Below are 5387 nucleotides of genomic sequence, written 5' to 3' on the forward strand. Positions count from 1 at the left end.
AGGCGGAGGAATATTTAAAGGGATGGAACTAGCATTAAATATTCCATTACACCGCTACCTGCTCCACAACTGTCTCGTGATAACAACCTGCAGGACGTCCCGTTTGATGGTAAGACTGTTTTTGTATGAATTTGGTTGTTGAATGTGTGAATGTGTTTTCGCGTGAACACATGTTCACATGTAACATAGAATATCTGCTGACTTTAAGGTTCTGTCGTTGCAGCTGGACACGATGTCGGTAAAGTACTCTCTGCTGTTGGTCCTCGTCATGATCTCCCTTTCACGTAAGCGTCACTCATTTAATGCAGGATCCTGGATGTGTGAAACAAACAGGTCAACAAGAAAACTAATTATGAATCTCCTGTTATTCATTAGATGAACGAAGAGTGATCATAGGAAGGGTAAAGCATTAACTCAAACTCTGCTCCATATATTGTTTATATTCGACAGAATATATACATGTTATGTAAAATCCACATTCATATTTTGTATATTTTTATATAAGTAAAGCATCTTTTATCAATATATTGTCTCAGAATCGAAATCTCATTGTACCACGTACACAAATCTCTGTTCCTGTCTGTGGGACCAATGGAGTCACCTACATTAACAACCGTGAGCTACAGGATGCTATCAGGTAAAGAACCCTGCATTAATGCTTGAACTCCATGACAACATTAACAAATATAAAACTGTGTTAAAGACAACATTTCCCATTAGATAAGTAGCATGTAGATTTTCTTCCTGTGTCATCCAGTCCTCTGTCCAGCTGTGAAGAAAATACTCAATTCTTCTCTCACAGGGTGTCCGGAGGGAGGGTCTGGATATTGAAAAACGGAAAATGCTGAGGAGGAAGAAGAACTCAGGACGAGCATTTTTAGACTTTGATGTCTGAATGCTGATTTAAACTTCAACATTTCAATAAATTGTAACTGCAGCAATAAAAAGACAATAAAAAGTTTTGAAGCATGATGAATTGTTTCTGTCTGCTTTTAATTTATTTGATGACATTTCTTAATGTGGACTCAGAAACTTGACATGAACAACGTTAAAGTCACAAGAATGTTTAGAAGTTTAAAGAGACAACATGAGCTCATGTCACTACTTTGAGTTATCTAAATAATCAAATTTGTATTTATGACATTTACAATGCTTTTTCATAGTTTCTAAAACTACAGCTAAGTCCAGTTTGATGTTAAGCAGCCGATAAAAAGATGTGCAGCAGGAAAGATCGTCTCGTCACCACAGACTCCTGTTCTTCTGCTTTAGGGGGTGTCAAAGGGCCACGCCCTTCTGTCAACGTGGAGGATGATAAACATGAAAAGTAATTAAAGTATCAATGTTTTTATCATCTAAGGGTTATATAGTATTATGATGTGACCGCTCTGTATTGATATTAAAAACATTAGTTCCTATTGATCAGGTATCTGAACATATGTCTGTTTCTTTAATCTAATCAAATGTCATCCTGAATTGGAGAATGAATGCTAACCAGACTTTAATCACTTAACTTGAGAACGTAAAGGCTGATGATGCAACGGCCACACATTTACACGTGTTAGGTTTTGCAACAGATGCGATTCATCTGAGCGTTGCAGTTTATTCTGACGGACCGTATTCACATCCAGAGAAGCCCTGATGCCACTGAACACCAGTGGAGATGCTGCTCACAGTTTCAGCTCTATAGTTGCACCAGTTTGACGAGTTTAGAACTTCACATTTTCACATTAATGAAGGTGTGTCAGTATAAATAACGGCTGTTTGCCTTTTTATTTCTGTTTTGTTGACTTTGTATCATCTGGTACGTTGCCTGCTGGTTCAGCCGTACAGGAGGTGGAATACTTAATGATTTAAAACGTTAATCAATACTCAGTTCCACCTGTACCCTCTGCACAACTCTCTTGTGATAACAACCTGCAGGACGTCCCGTTTTATGGTAAGACTGTTTGGTCTGTTTTTTGTTTTTTTTTGCAGTATTTTGCAGGAGACATCAAATTAAACATTAGCAGATAATACTTAAGTTTACAGGTATTTATTTCATTTTTGGGTTTCCACAAATCTCTTGATTTAAACTTACAGACAGTGAGCGTGGTTTATGTTGAACATATATTCAGGGAGAGATGAATTCCACATGTAACATAGAATATCTGCTGACTTTAAGGTTCTGTCGTTGCAGCTGGACACGATGTCGGTAAAGTACGCTCTGCTGTTGGTCCTCGTCATGATCTCCCTTTCACGTAAGCGTCACTCATTTAATGCAGGATCCTGGATGTGTGAAACAAACAGGTCAACAAGAAAACTAATTATGAATCTCCTGTTATTCATTAGATGAACGAAAATGGATCGGACGGGTAAAGTATTAACTCAAACTCTGCTCCATATATTGTTTATATTTGACAGAATATATACATGTTATGTAAAATCCACATTCATATTTTGTATATTTTTATATAAGTAAAGCATCTTTTATCAATATATTGTCTCAGGATCAAAATCTCATTGTACGACCTCCAAAAGTCTCTGTTCCTGTCTGTGGGACCAATGGAGTCACCTACATTAACGACCGTAAGCTACAGGATGTTATCAGGTAAAGAACCCTGCATCAATGCTTGAACTCCATGACAACACTAACTAATATAAAACTGTGTTAAAGACAACATTTCCCATTAGATAAGTAGCATGTAGATTTTCTTCCTGTGTCATCCAGTCCTCTGTCCAGCTGTGAAGAAAATACTCAATTCTTCTCTCACAGGTTGTCCAAAGGGAGGGTCTGGAAATTGAAAAACGGAAAATGCTGAGGAGGAAGAAGAACTCAGGATGAGCATTTTTAGACTTTGATGTCTGAATGCTGATTTAAACTTCAATATTTCAATAAATTGTAACTGCAGCAATAAAAAGACAATAAAAAGTTTTGAAGCATGATGAATTGTTTCTGTCTGCTTTTAATTTATTTGATGAGATTTCTTAATGTGGACTCAGAAACTTGACATGAACAACGTTAAAGTCACAAGAATGTTTAGAAGTTTAAAGAGACAACATGAGCTCATGTCACTACTTTGAGTTATCTAAATAATCAAATCTGTATTTATGACATTTACAATGCTTTTTCATAGTTTCTTAAACTACAGCTAAGTCCAGTTTGATGTTAAGCAGCCGATAAAAAGATGTGCAGCAGGAAAGATCGTCTCGTCTTCTGCTTTAGGGGGTGTCAAAGGGCCACGCCCTTCTGTCAACGTGGAGGATGATAAACATGAAAAGTAATTCATGTTTATTATTATCATAATATTACCATGTCACTGCTGTGACATGGTTAATGATATTAGACCCTGTTCATCCACTGTCTGATCATATTTCTCTTCCTATTTTAATCACTATATATCAAAACAATCTTTACCTTCAACCGGAGCTTCAGCATTTTGCCCAGAGCTTCAGAACTCTTCCTTAAACTTTAAACGCTCACGATTTATTTAATGTGGAACATTTAAACGTGTCACATTGAACATTAACACCTGGAAAATCGAAACATTTGTATCAGTCTGGGAAAAGGAAATTAATTAATAAAAAAATGTTGTTTCATTTACTTATTTGAAGCAACTTGCTTATCTTTAAGTGACCAATAAATAGAAAATATAATGCAACAAGATTACAACTATCAAATTGACAAAACATTGTTTAGTTTCATGTAGTGTTTATACAATTTGTCTTTTTTTTTGTTTAACTTATCCTTTGCAAAGTTCACATTTGTATCTTGGTGTTTCTCTTATGGTCTCATGTGTGATCTGCCTCTCTGACACTCTTCTCGTGGTGTGGGCGTGGCTACAGGGGAGTTGGCTGAACACCTGGAGACACACCTGCCGGCCATTTCTCAATCAGAAATGTTTATTATTTATCGTTGAATGTCGTCTCATTGCCAACTTGTGTGTTCTGTGTATTTGTGCAAGTTTCTCCAGCTTGGCTTCGCCTGCTCTTCTGCGACAGTAAGATTTATATTATGTATATTTTTGGTTTAGCAGTGTTTTTGATGTCTGTACTTTTCCACCGCCTGCTCGCTTGTGTCGAGTTTTGTATTTAGTATTTTGTGCTACTTTATGTTTTAAGCTACTTCCCACCCTTCTTGGTGGCAAAGTTTCTACCGAGAATCAAGTTGAACGTGGTCATTATGCCCAGTTCTGTTTTTGTTGTTGTTTTTTTGTTGGTAGAGAGAGGAAGACCGAGGAGGGGAGGTGTAGCAAATAATGCAAATCACATTGCTGATTAATTTTACAACATGAGTTGTAAAAGTAATATATTAAATTGCCCTTCGAACATTCAAATATCTCATGCGCTGTCACCAGAGGCCTGCAGCTTCCTCCCTTCCTCCTCCCGGCTCCCTAACCTGTTCCATCACGTGGGAGGCGCGGTCGGAGGTGCTCAACCAGTCAGTTATGCTCACACGTCAAGCTCGCACTGTTGGCACCAATGAAGGCATGCATTGTTCAAAGTACATCCAATATGGCAGACAGTTTCCACGTCCTTTCAACAGGTGTTTACTTTTGTCAACATTTCTCACATCCTCACCCTGGGAAGACAAAGTTGACGTGAAAGCTTGTTGGTTTACTGCTGCTTTGACAGACGGGGCTGGGGAGGGAAGACTCTCTTGTGTATTTTGCTTTGGTTGTTTTAATAGGCATCGTCAATAGAATATTTCATAAAAGAAGCAACGGCCTGGAACGCTTTTTGTTCGGGGAAAGGGGAGGAATGTGCTTGTTTCACCCTTTTCAAAGGTGACTTCACTGCTGTGTGGCTGTGGTGGCCAAAAAAATCTTTTTGTGTGCCAGCGCTCTTTGTTTCAGTGTTTTTAGTGTACCAAGAAGGCATCTGATTCGCTCTTTTGTCTCCTGCACCTTCTTTTCTGTCGGTGTCTGAGAGGGTTTAAACACGAGCAAGAATTATTACATCCAGCGCCATTTCTGTACTCAACGATGCGTGTCTAAAAACTTCCCATGGAAAAGCCATTTCCAACCCCGTTTAACTGGAAGTCTTTTATTTAAATCCGTGTCTCATGGAGTCAGTAGCCCTACCTCTGACCGGCCACATTTCACGGCTGGCTGAACATAGACCCGGCATTTTGATGTTCACCGAATGGTTTCATTAGCAGAGCGGTCTGCCAGCCTAAATTCAATTAGGCCCTCAAACACGTTAAATGACACCACAGGCCAGGGGTGGAAAATTCAATTTATATGAAGTAACTGGATATTAACTGCAGAGCAGACCATGTGGCTTCCCTCTGTGTGCACTTTGTACACTTACGAGCAATTCTGTCTGCATCATTACGCTATCTTTAGAGTCTTAACTGTAAAGAAATGTCAGTTAGTTGGTGTGTCTGTGTGTATAAAGTCCTAAATACA

General features: G+C 38.5%; 2 long non-coding RNA genes across 2 annotated transcripts; both read left to right on the forward strand.

Moving 5' to 3' along the window:
- The first annotated feature begins 235 nt into the window (after nt 1–235).
- On the forward strand, nt 236–611 carry LOC137897963 (uncharacterized). Its single transcript, XR_011105589.1, has 3 exons — nt 236–284; nt 376–401; nt 537–611. It is a non-coding gene; the product is annotated as an uncharacterized lncRNA (long non-coding RNA).
- A 1253-nt stretch (nt 612–1864) lies between these two features.
- On the forward strand, nt 1865–2922 carry LOC137898903 (uncharacterized). The gene is made up of 5 exons (XR_011105619.1): nt 1865–1936; nt 2177–2237; nt 2329–2351; nt 2487–2587; nt 2753–2922. It is a non-coding gene; the product is annotated as an uncharacterized lncRNA (long non-coding RNA).
- Nucleotides 2923–5387: the final 2465 nt, after the last annotated feature.

Source organism: Brachionichthys hirsutus, chromosome 8, assembly GCF_040956055.1.
Source record: "Brachionichthys hirsutus isolate HB-005 chromosome 8, CSIRO-AGI_Bhir_v1, whole genome shotgun sequence".
Taxonomy (NCBI): domain Eukaryota; kingdom Metazoa; phylum Chordata; class Actinopteri; order Lophiiformes; family Brachionichthyidae; genus Brachionichthys; species Brachionichthys hirsutus.